Source organism: Phyllobates terribilis, unplaced genomic scaffold (assembly GCF_046119375.1).
Source record: "Phyllobates terribilis strain yellow unplaced genomic scaffold, ASM4611937v1 Scaffold_160__1_contigs__length_4322635, whole genome shotgun sequence".
Classification (NCBI taxonomy): domain Eukaryota; kingdom Metazoa; phylum Chordata; class Amphibia; order Anura; family Dendrobatidae; genus Phyllobates; species Phyllobates terribilis.
Window position 1 is genome coordinate 3,409,882 of NW_027362920.1, and position 12,655 is coordinate 3,422,536.

Genomic DNA, 12,655 nt, shown 5'->3' on the forward strand with positions numbered 1-12,655 from the left:
TATACTGAAAGGTCAATTATATTGTGCAGCTTATCTCACCACCTGTAGTTATTTAGGTGAAAGCTCCAAAATGCTTGCCTAATATGTCTGTTTATCCAAAAGGAAGTAAAAAGGGAGAGCTAGAAAGATAGCATTGCATCACATTACATGGCAATGCAATGCACAGTTGCTGAAGTTGAACCAAAATGAGCTTGTAATCTGGCTTCTGCAACTTTGAACATGAAAAATCCAATGAGGAGAAGAAAAGCAAAGCCAAAGAGTCCATCCCAAAATCCGACAAACAAGCAAAATGAACAAAAAACATTGAATTCAATTCTTTCTGATTTTAGAAACTGCATTAAAGAAGGGGTGCACCGGTCCTGGAGATACTGCAATACCAGGTCAATGCGTGGAGTGGACAGAGCAAGCTCTTTTTCCATCTCCCTGTTCTAAAAATCCATTTAATATATGGTCCCCAGATAGGGGACGTATCAGATATTAAACTGATAAGAACAGATTTTTTTTTTTTTTTTTTTTCCTCAGATTAAGACCCACATTAATTTATGCATCATAGCGCATATTCACATAACGGGTTCTCAAATCATCATTCGGAAAAACAAAAACAAAATCCCAAAAAACACAACCCTGCAATTAACTGTTACTTACTGTAAGAAGTCCAATGTGAAAAGTTCCAGAGTGCCTCTGCTGCTGTCTCACCATACTTCTTTTTATCCAATAAATAGGCATAGAACAGTCTAGCAAGAAAAATCTTTCTGCATTCCATGGGGGAAAAAACAATCTTTTTAAAAATCACCAAATTCCGAACGTCCCATAAAACCTCTTTATATATGACAAAAATAATCCAGCTTGCCCGCTTCCTTTGCGAGTACTTAAAATCTTGACCTATTAAAATCCTTTCAAAATCGAAACAATGAAAACCAACTAAAGCAACAAACATACATGACAACAAGGTAAAAACTTTTTTAGCAAAAAAACAGTCCCAAAAAATATGCTGTATTGTTTCCACCTTATTGCAACCTTCCCTAGGACATAGTTCTTGAACCTTTATCCCCCGGTCATTCAAAAAAGCTCTTGTTGGCAAGCATCCATGCAACGCCATCCAGGTTACATCCTTCTGTCTGTTGCTGATTCCACGCATGAAAAAAAGCTTCCACACCTGTCCAGACTGTGCATTATTACAAAACGGCACATCACATAACATCTCCTTCTTCTTAATACCTGAGACAATCAGTTTTTTGTCCGGTCTAACCATGGAGCTTATCCCATTTTGATCATAGAAGGACCTAAGCACCACATAAAAAAACGGTATCACAAACGAAACTGGTTTTCTTAAATCCTTCTCACACCAGCTCCATTTCTGGAAAAGCCGTCCTGCTAAATATTTGCACATGTCCGCAGTCCTGTTATTGCACTGGGATAATTTATAAATGTTCAAAAAATAATGCATTCTTAAAAATAAGTCAATGTTAGGAAAATCACAACCCCCATTTTCCACAGAACACATAACCATTCCTCTTCTTAGTTTCTCCATTTTGGATCCCCAAAAAAACACAAACAGTTTCCTTGTCACTCTCTTTGTCCAAAGCACAGCAGGTGGGAAAATCAAAGCAGTGTACAGCAGAAGCGGGAGAATCACAGACTTGATTACCAGCACTTTCCCTCTCAGCGACAGGTTCCTTAGTTTCCAAAAGTTCAACTTCTGATCCATTTTGTCTTCTAGAATCTTCAGGCTGCTTTTCCCTTTCAGTTCCTTCTCAAAGATGACACCAAGAACCTCAATTTCCTCCCTACTCTCCACTCCTGCCACGTTAACCTCAACCTGCCTCCCAAAGTTACAAAGCTGGCACTTTCCCCAATTCACCGCCATACCAGCCACACAACAAAAAATCCTTACGTGCAAATTCACTCTATTGAGATCCGCCTGTGAACCACAAGTAAAAACAATATCATCCATATAACTTAAAGACTTGACTGGACCCCCGGATCCCCCAGGAATAAAAACACCAGCCACACACTTGTCAACTTGCACACTTTTTAAAAGGGCCTCCACCACACAGATAAAAAGAATTGGTGACAGGGGACAACCCTGCCTAACTCCCGATAAAATATTAAAACTGGAACTCACATGCCCATTAACTAAAATCTGGCTACTGACCCCACAATAAAAACTCTTAATGACCATCAATAATTTATCCGGAACACCAAGGTGACTTACAGCAGAGAACAAAAATCTATGTGATATTTTATCAAAGGCTTTCTCCAGGTCCACCGACTGTAACAAAAGAGCATTCTTATTCAAATTAGCCTGATAAATTAAGTCTCTTAGAAGCAGCAAATTATCTGAAATTTTCCTACCAGGCACTGCACATGCCTGATACTCCCCCACCATATCACCTATCACATCTGCCAGTCTACCAGCCACAATTTTAGAAATAATTTTGTAATCACTGTTTAACAATGTTATGGGCCTCCAATTTTTAATATCCCTCATGTCCCCTTTCTTATGAATCAGCGTAACAATCCCCCTACGCATAGAAACCGATAAAATCCCATGAGTAAAACCATATTGCACCACCCGGGAAAACTCCACACCTATAATATCCCAAAATCTAACATAAAATTCAGCAGGAAGACCATCACAGCCTGGCGTCTTGCCTTTCGCCAAGCCATCCACTGCCCGTCTAATTTCATCTTTCCCAACCTCCTCACTTAAAAACCCAATTTTCTCCTCAGGAATATTATTAGTTAATACTTTGCAATAATCATTAATTTCCGCATCACTGGCTCTACTATCGTTAGAGAAGAGTGTTTCATAAAAGGAAAGAATACTGCCAATCATCTCATCCCCAGATACCTCCCCTGCAGGAGAAAAAACAAACTTAAAAACCCCTTTAGGTTTAAAACATTTTTTAAAAAAGTATCTCGAACATTGCTCATTTTCCTCCATGTGCTTTATTTTTGCCTTAAACATAATAGTCTTCCCTTTTTCAATAAGTATCTTCTTCAGTTCGTCCTTCAAATCTGCAATCTCTTTATCCACCTCCATCCCCGCTCTCTTAAACTTATGGAGTACTTCCAATTTTGAAATAACAGCAGCATCATGATCCCTTTTGGCTTTCGCTCTCCTAAAACACACCCCTTTAAAATAACATGCAAATTTCTCCTTAGCCCAGTCCCACCACTCTAGCAAATCTTTAAAAAGGTGCTGTTCAGACACACAAGACAAAAACACTTTATTAAAACCAACCTTAACACTCTCCTCTTCCAGCAGGCTTACGTTCAGCTTCCAGAGTCCCTTTCCAAAAGCCAGGGACTCAGCTATACACAGATCTACCACTATCATCTTGTGGTCAGAAAAAGTCGTCATCACGTGGTTGCACTTGGCCACCTTAATCCCTTCAGACATAAAAACATAGTCAATTCGGGAAACACTACGTCCACTGTCTGATATGTATGTGAACTTATCACTTGGCCCAACCATCAGACCAGCATCCGTGTAGCGTAAATCCTGCACAATCTGATTTAAAATATTAGACGTAACATCAGTCCTACCTTCCGTAGAGCTCTTACGATCTTTTGCGGATCTGACACAATTAAAATCTCCAGCCACTATAGTGAAGTCTCTGCCTGGTAAAAACAACTTTAGAGACTCCAAAGACCCAACTCTTGCTTGTTTATCAGCAGGGGCATAAACATTAAAAACCCGTACCCGCTGACCTAAAAAATCCACTAATAAAAACAAACATCTCCCAGGTATGATTACTTTAAACTCTAAAACCTTTAGACTGGAATTACACAGTAAAATGCCCACCCCTTCATTCCTGTTTTCTGAGCATGGGGACCAAAAAGATTGCCCCTTATTCCACTCACTCTCATGCGGGGCAGATTTAATTACACATTCCTGCAGACAGACAATATCTGCATTCACACTCTCAATGTACTCCAGTATCCCTGCTCTCCTACAAGCAGAACCAATCCCTCGTACATTCAGAGAAGCAACACACAACGCCATCATAACAACAGGAAAAAATCTCCACCATACCCGATCCATCATGAACCAGGAGAAAACCCACTCCTGCCACCCACTTTTCTACGTATATCAGGCGACTCAGAACTCGAGTCCCTGTTAGAATAACCTGGTCTTAGGGAGACTGGATCTTCCTGCCCCCCAGACCAACACCCCTCCACCTTACTTCTTTTAATCACGGAGGCATAACTCTCCTCCTTGCCATCATCTTCCTCCTCATTTTCACTCCAATCACTGTTAACCCTATCACGCTGCTGAGGGGTTATAGTTCCATCCGAATCAGAATCCTCCTCCTCCAAAACCTCCATTTCCTCACCCCCATCTCTTCCCAAAACAGGATTCACTGACTCCGCCATATTAGACAAATCCATCCCATCACCCGGGCCATGCACATCAGCTACTTTGTTTATTACTTCCAGCCCCTCCCTCAAACCAACTTTCTTCTGGCTCCGCCCCTTTTCCTCCATCTTGGGCACCGCATGGTCTCTTCCCCTACCACCATCTTGTTTTTGGCTTTCCCCCTCTGAGTCTGAGCCTTCGCCCTCCTCCCCACTTTCCTGCCGAGTCTTCTTCTGCCTCTCTTCAGCGTCCACCTGTGACCTAGGAATCTGAGCCCACAATCTACATTTCCTTGCAAGGTGATCTGCATGTCCACACAAATCACACACCTTATTCATTGGGCAACCACTTGCAACATGCCCAGATTTCCCACAACCTCTACAAACATCACCTTGCACTGGACAATCTTTCTGAACATGTCCAAACTCATGACACTTCCTACAATATTCCATCTGTCCATTATAAAAACAAAATGCCCTTTCTCCTCCGATAGAAAACTGTCCAGGAATGCTCTTGGCACCCCCAATAGCTCTATCATCCGGTCTCAGTTTTACAACATATCTCCTCTTGCCATTTAGATAATTGTATTTGTTCTTCATTCTTCCCAAAAATTTAACCTCACTACAATACCGAGCTAAAAAATTGGAAACAGTCTCATCTGGAACTTTAGGGTTATACATGTGCACAACCACATACTTATATGTCTGCTGGAACAGAGGTTCCAGTGCAATAAACTCTAGGCATTTCAATTCCTTTTCTTCCTTCATTCGTACCAACTCCATGTAGACTCTCTGGCAAATACTCAAAGAAACAAAAGTGATATCATAAATTCCTTGTTTCTGAAAATCCTGCAGTGCCAATACATCCGTTACCTTCAAGCCATTAATGTTCTTCAAGACATCAACGCAAACTTGGTCCAAACCGATTTCTCCTTCATGACCTGCAGCCACCTTCAGACAGACCGAGTCCTCTAATCCACGTGTTTTCTCCACCATTTTTACAGCAGATAAACACAATCGCCGCTCAATCGCACACTAGGGCCCCACAAGGGGGAACCCCAGTCACAACTGCCCTCCAAACAACACCAGCAGCAGAAAACCACCACTGATCTTGCCAAAAGGCCGAGAAGCGATAACCAGAATTGGTTTCAAACTACGGAGCCACCCAAGGATCCTGAAAAGTCCATTTGTGGAGATGAGCTCCTGGACTCCCGTTAAGAAGACATGTTGTCAACCTCTAGATCCCTTACATGCCTGCACTTTTCGGCTTGCTGCTGCTGCAATCCACGCGTTTTAGATCTGCATAACTCCACCTCTTTAAACACAGCACCTTCACCCCCTGCTGTTCCCACCCGCCTCAACACCGTTGGAAGGGAGGAGAACCAATTAAGGCGGGGGGTGGGGTGGAACGAGCAGCTGTCTACCCTTAGCAGGAGGGCTCCTGATTACATACCTCTCCTGCTGCTGCTGCTGCTGGCTGTCCAGCAGCAGACTGAAGGTGGCTGCTGCTGTGCACAGGTATATAAAGGCTCAGAGCCTATTATGACACGCGCAGCCAGCGTTCCATTGCCACATTCCATCTACTGCAGGCAGGATACCTGGCTGGCTGAATGTCGCTGAGAAGCTCACAGAGACCGCCATAAGCAACAGTTTAACAGAATGCCACAGACTAATCAACCAAACTTTTTGGGTTGGGTTCTCTTTTATAGTCTGCAGGCATTAAATGAAAGAAGTCAGTGTTCCAGCAGAAGGAGACAACGTTTCAGAAAAGGCATTGTAGCAAACCAAAAAAGAAATTTTAAGCGCAGCAGAGTAACCAGCGCACATACCTGTTAGCTCAGGTGAGTTTAAAAGGCTGCTGTTGATAACAAGGGCATTTGCTAAATAGATGGTGTGTGTGCAACAATATACTGAAAGGTCAATTATATTGTGCAGCTTATCTCACCACCTGTAGTTATTTAGGTGAAAGCTCCAAAATGCTTGCCTAATATGTCTGTTTATCCAAAAGGAAGTAAAAAGGGAGAGCTAGAAAGATAGCATTGCATCACATTACATGGCAATGCAATGCACAGTTGCTGAAGTTGAACCAAAATGAGCTTGTAATCTGGCTTCTGCAACTTTGAACATGAAAAATCCAATGAGGAGAAGAAAAGCAAAGCCAAAGAGTCCATCCCAAAATCCGACAAACAAGCAAAATGAACAAAAAACATTGAATTCAATTCTTTCTGATTTTAGAAACTGCATTAAAGAAGGGGTGCACCGGTCCTGGAGATACTGCAATACCAGGTCAATGCGTGGAGTGGACAGAGCAAGCTCTTTTTCCATCTCCCTGTTCTAAAAATCCATTTAATATATGGTCCCCAGATAGGGGACGTATCAGATATTAAACTGATAAGAACAGATACTACACTTGATCTTAGCCAAAAGGCCGAGAAGCGATAACCAGAATTGGTTTCAAACTACGGAGCCACCCAAGGATCCTGAAAAGTCCATTTGTGGAGATGAGCTCCTGGACTCCCGTTAAGAAGACATGTTGTCAACCTCTAGATCCCTTACACGCCTGCACTTTTCGGCTTGCTGCTGCTGCAATCCACGCGTTTTAGATCTGCATAACTCCACCTCTTTAAACACAGCACCTTCACCCCCTGCTGTTCCCACCCGCCTCAACACCGTTGGAAGGGAGGAGAACCAATTAAGGCGGGGGGTGGGGTGGAACGAGCAGCTGTCTACCCTTAGCAGGAGGGCTCCTGATTACATACCTCTCCTGCTGCTGCTGCTGCTGGCTGTCCAGCAGCAGACTGAAGGTGGCTGCTGCTGTGCACAGGTATATAAAGGCTCAGAGCCTATTATGACACGCGCAGCCAGCGTTCCATTGCCACATTCCATCTACTGCAGGCAGGATACCTGGCTGGCTGAATGTCGCTGAGAAGCTCACAGAGACCGCCATAAGCAACAGTTTAACAGAATGCCACAGACTAATCAACCAAACTTTTTGGGTTGGGTTCTCTTTTATAGTCTGCAGGCATTAAATGAAAGAAGTCAGTGTTCCAGCAGAAGGAGACAACGTTTCAGAAAAGGCATTGTAGCAAACCAAAAAAGAAATTTTAAGCGCAGCAGAGTAACCAGCGCACATACCTGTTAGCTCAGGTGAGTTTAAAAGGCTGCTGTTGATAACAAGGGCATTTGCTAAATAGATGGTGTGTGTGCAACAATATACTGAAAGGTCAATTATATTGTGCAGCTTATCTCACCACCTGTAGTTATTTAGGTGAAAGCTCCAAAATGCTTGCCTAATATGTCTGTTTATCCAAAAGGAAGTAAAAAGGGAGAGCTAGAAAGATAGCATTGCATCACATTACATGGCAATGCAATGCACAGTTGCTGAAGTTGAACCAAAATGAGCTTGTAATCTGGCTTCTGCAACTTTGAACATGAAAAATCCAATGAGGAGAAGAAAAGCAAAGCCAAAGAGTCCATCCCAAAATCCGACAAACAAGCAAAATGAACAAAAAACATTGAATTCAATTCTTTCTGATTTTAGAAACTGCATTAAAGAAGGGGTGCACCGGTCCTGGAGATACTGCAATACCAGGTCAATGCGTGGAGTGGACAGAGCAAGCTCTTTTTCCATCTCCCTGTTCTAAAAATCCATTTAATATATGGTCCCCAGATAGGGGACGTATCAGATATTAAACTGATAAGAACAGATACTACACTTGATCTTAGCCAAAAGGCCGAGAAGCGATAACCAGAATTGGTTTCAAACTACGGAGCCACCCAAGGATCCTGAAAAGTCCATTTGTGGAGATGAGCTCCTGGACTCCCGTTAAGAAGACATGTTGTCAACCTCTAGATCCCTTACATGCCTGCACTTTTCGGCTTGCTGCTGCTGCAATCCACGCGTTTTAGATCTGCATAACTCCACCTCTTTAAACACAGCACCTTCACCCCCTGCTGTTCCCACCCGCCTCAACACCGTTGGAAGGGAGGAGAACCAATTAAGGCGGGGGGTGGGGTGGAACGAGCAGCTGTCTACCCTTAGCAGGAGGGCTCCTGATTACATACCTCTCCTGCTGCTGCTGCTGCTGCTGGCTGTCTAGCAGCAGACTGAAGGTGGCTGCTGCTGTGCACAGGTATATAAAGGCTCAGAGCCTATTATGACACGCGCAGCCAGCGTTCCATTGCCACATTCCATCTACTGCAGGCAGGATACCTGGCTGGCTGAATGTCGCTGAGAAGCTCACAGAGACCGCCATAAGCAACAGTTTAACAGAATGCCACAGACTAATCAACCAAACTTTTTGGGTTGGGTTCTCTTTTATAGTCTGCAGGCATTAAATGAAAGAAGTCAGTGTTCCAGCAGAAGGAGACAACGTTTCAGAAAAGGCATTGTAGCAAACCAAAAAAGAAATTTTAAGCGCAGCAGAGTAACCAGCGCACATACCTGTTAGCTCAGGTGAGTTTAAAAGGCTGCTGTTGATAACAAGGGCATTTGCTAAATAGATGGTGTGTGTGCAACAATATACTGAAAGGTCAATTATATTGTGCAGCTTATCTCACCACCTGTAGTTATTTAGGTGAAAGCTCCAAAATGCTTGCCTAATATGTCTGTTTATCCAAAAGGAAGTAAAAAGGGAGAGCTAGAAAGATAGCATTGCATCACATTACATGGCAATGCAATGCACAGTTGCTGAAGTTGAACCAAAATGAGCTTGTAATCTGGCTTCTGCAACTTTGAACATGAAAAATCCAATGAGGAGAAGAAAAGCAAAGCCAAAGAGTCCATCCCAAAATCCGACAAACAAGCAAAATGAACAAAAAACATTGAATTCAATTCTTTCTGATTTTAGAAACTGCATTAAAGAAGGGGTGCACCGGTCCTGGAGATACTGCAATACCAGGTCAATGCGTGGAGTGGACAGAGCAAGCTCTTTTTCCATCTCCCTGTTCTAAAAATCCATTTAATATATGGTCCCCAGATAGGGGACGTATCAGATATTAAACTGATAAGAACAGATACTACACTTGATCTTAGCCAAAAGGCCGAGAAGCGATAACCAGAATTGGTTTCAAACTACGGAGCCACCCAAGGATCCTGAAAAGTCCATTTGTGGAGATGAGCTCCTGGACTCCCGTTAAGAAGACATGTTGTCAACCTCTAGATCCCTTACATGCCTGCACTTTTCGGCTTGCTGCTGCTGCAATCCACGCGTTTTAGATCTGCATAACTCCACCTCTTTAAACACAGCACCTTCACCCCCTGCTGTTCCCACCCGCCTCAACACCGTTGGAAGGGAGGAGAACCAATTAAGGCGGGGGGTGGGGTGGAACGAGCAGCTGTCTACCCTTAGCAGGAGGGCTCCTGATTACATACCTCTCCTGCTGCTGCTGCTGCTGGCTGTCCAGCAGCAGACTGAAGGTGGCTGCTGCTGTGCACAGGTATATAAAGGCTCAGAGCCTATTATGACACGCGCAGCCAGCGTTCCATTGCCACATTCCATCTACTGCAGGCAGGATACCTGGCTGGCTGAATGTCGCTGAGAAGCTCACAGAGACCGCCATAAGCAACAGTTTAACAGAATGCCACAGACTAATCAACCAAACTTTTTGGGTTGGGTTCTCTTTTATAGTCTGCAGGCATTAAATGAAAGAAGTCAGTGTTCCAGCAGAAGGAGACAACGTTTCAGAAAAGGCATTGTAGCAAACCAAAAAAGAAATTTTAAGCGCAGCAGAGTAACCAGCGCACATACCTGTTAGCTCAGGTGAGTTTAAAAGGCTGCTGTTGATAACAAGGGCATTTGCTAAATAGATGGTGTGTGTGCAACAATATACTGAAAGGTCAATTATATTGTGCAGCTTATCTCACCACCTGTAGTTATTTAGGTGAAAGCTCCAAAATGCTTGCCTAATATGTCTGTTTATCCAAAAGGAAGTAAAAAGGGAGAGCTAGAAAGATAGCATTGCATCACATTACATGGCAATGCAATGCACAGTTGCTGAAGTTGAACCAAAATGAGCTTGTAATCTGGCTTCTGCAACTTTGAACATGAAAAATCCAATGAGGAGAAGAAAAGCAAAGCCAAAGAGTCCATCCCAAAATCCGACAAACAAGCAAAATGAACAAAAAACATTGAATTCAATTCTTTCTGATTTTAGAAACTGCATTAAAGAAGGGGTGCACCGGTCCTGGAGATACTGCAATACCAGGTCAATGCGTGGAGTGGACAGAGCAAGCTCTTTTTCCATCTCCCTGTTCTAAAAATCCATTTAATATATGGTCCCCAGATAGGGGACGTATCAGATATTAAACTGATAAGAACAGATACTACACTTGATCTTAGCCAAAAGGCCGAGAAGCGATAACCAGAATTGGTTTCAAACTACGGAGCCACCCAAGGATCCTGAAAAGTCCATTTGTGGAGATGAGCTCCTGGACTCCCGTTAAGAAGACATGTTGTCAACCTCTAGATCCCTTACATGCCTGCACTTTTCGGCTTGCTGCTGCTGCAATCCACGCGTTTTAGATCTGCATAACTCCACCTCTTTAAACACAGCACCTTCACCCCCTGCTGTTCCCACCCGCCTCAACACCGTTGGAAGGGAGGAGAACCAATTAAGGCGGCGGGTGGGGTGGAACGAGCAGCTGTCTACCCTTAGCAGGAGGGCTCCTGATTACATACCTCTCCTGCTGCTGCTGCTGCTGCTGGCTGTCCAGCAGCAGACTGAAGGTGGCTGCTGCTGTGCACAGGTATATAAAGGCTCAGAGCCTATTATGACACGCGCAGCCAGCGTTCCATTGCCACATTCCATCTACTGCAGGCAGGATACCTGGCTGGCTGAATGTCGCTGAGAAGCTCACAGAGACCGCCATAAGCAACAGTTTAACAGAATGCCACAGACTAATCAACCAAACTTTTTGGGTTGGGTTCTCTTTTATAGTCTGCAGGCATTAAATGAAAGAAGTCAGTGTTCCAGCAGAAGGAGACAACGTTTCAGAAAAGGCATTGTAGCAAACCAAAAAAGAAATTTTAAGCGCAGCAGAGTAACCAGCGCACATACCTGTTAGCTCAGGTGAGTTTAAAAGGCTGCTGTTGATAACAAGGGCATTTGCTAAATAGATGGTGTGTGTGCAACAATATACTGAAAGGTCAATTATATTGTGCAGCTTATCTCACCACCTGTAGTTATTTAGGTGAAAGCTCCAAAATGCTTGCCTAATATGTCTGTTTATCCAAAAGGAAGTAAAAAGGGAGAGCTAGAAAGATAGCATTGCATCACATTACATGGCAATGCAATGCACAGTTGCTGAAGTTGAACCAAAATGAGCTTGTAATCTGGCTTCTGCAACTTTGAACATGAAAAATCCAATGAGGAGAAGAAAAGCAAAGCCAAAGAGTCCATCCCAAAATCCGACAAACAAGCAAAATGAACAAAAAACATTGAATTCAATTCTTTCTGATTTTAGAAACTGCATTAAAGAAGGGGTGCACCGGTCCTGGAGATACTGCAATACCAGGTCAATGCGTGGAGTGGACAGAGCAAGCTCTTTTTCCATCTCCCTGTTCTAAAAATCCATTTAATATATGGTCCCCAGATAGGGGACGTATCAGATATTAAACTGATAAGAACAGATACTACACTTGATCTTAGCCAAAAGGCCGAGAAGCGATAACCAGAATTGGTTTCAAACTACGGAGCCACCCAAGGATCCTGAAAAGTCCATTTGTGGAGATGAGCTCCTGGACTCCCGTTAAGAAGACATGTTGTCAACCTCTAGATCCCTTACATGCCTGCACTTTTCGGCTTGCTGCTGCTGCAATCCACGCGTTTTAGATCTGCATAACTCCACCTCTTTAAACACAGCACCTTCACCCCCTGCTGTTCCCACCCGCCTCAACACCGTTGGAAGGGAGGAGAACCAATTAAGGCGGCGGGTGGGGTGGAACGAGCAGCTGTCTACCCTTAGCAGGAGGGCTCCTGATTACATACCTCTCCTGCTGCTGCTGCTGCTGCTGGCTGTCCAGCAGCAGACTGAAGGTGGCTGCTGCTGTGCACAGGTATATAAAGGCTCAGAGCCTATTATGACACGCGCAGCCAGCGTTCCATTGCCACATTCCATCTACTGCAGGCAGGATACCTGGCTGGCTGAATGTCGCTGAGAAGCTCACAGAGACCGCCATAAGCAACAGTTTAACAGAATGCCACAGACTAATCAACCAAACTTTTTGGGTTGGGTTCTCTTTTATAGTCTGCAGGCATTAAATGAAAGAAGTCAGTGTTCCAGCAGAAG

General features: G+C 43.7%; 5 non-coding genes and 1 pseudogene across 5 annotated transcripts; all 6 read right to left on the minus strand.

Moving 5' to 3' along the window:
* Positions 1-343: 343 nt before the first annotated feature.
* LOC141207336 (U2 spliceosomal RNA) lies at positions 344-544 on the minus strand (annotated as a pseudogene).
* Positions 545-6,614: 6,070 nt separating this feature from the next.
* LOC141207538 (U2 spliceosomal RNA) lies at positions 6,615-6,805 on the minus strand. Its single transcript, XR_012277871.1, has one exon. It is a non-coding gene; the product is annotated as a U2 spliceosomal RNA (small nuclear RNA).
* A 1,115-nt stretch (positions 6,806-7,920) lies between these two features.
* On the minus strand, positions 7,921-8,111 carry LOC141207540 (U2 spliceosomal RNA). The gene has a single exon (XR_012277873.1). It is a non-coding gene; the product is annotated as a U2 spliceosomal RNA (small nuclear RNA).
* A 1,118-nt stretch (positions 8,112-9,229) lies between these two features.
* On the minus strand, positions 9,230-9,420 carry LOC141207541 (U2 spliceosomal RNA). The gene has a single exon (XR_012277874.1). It is a non-coding gene; the product is annotated as a U2 spliceosomal RNA (small nuclear RNA).
* Positions 9,421-10,535: 1,115 nt separating this feature from the next.
* LOC141207542 (U2 spliceosomal RNA) lies at positions 10,536-10,726 on the minus strand. Its single transcript, XR_012277875.1, has one exon. It is a non-coding gene; the product is annotated as a U2 spliceosomal RNA (small nuclear RNA).
* A 1,118-nt stretch (positions 10,727-11,844) lies between these two features.
* LOC141207543 (U2 spliceosomal RNA) lies at positions 11,845-12,035 on the minus strand. Its single transcript, XR_012277876.1, has one exon. It is a non-coding gene; the product is annotated as a U2 spliceosomal RNA (small nuclear RNA).
* Positions 12,036-12,655: the final 620 nt, after the last annotated feature.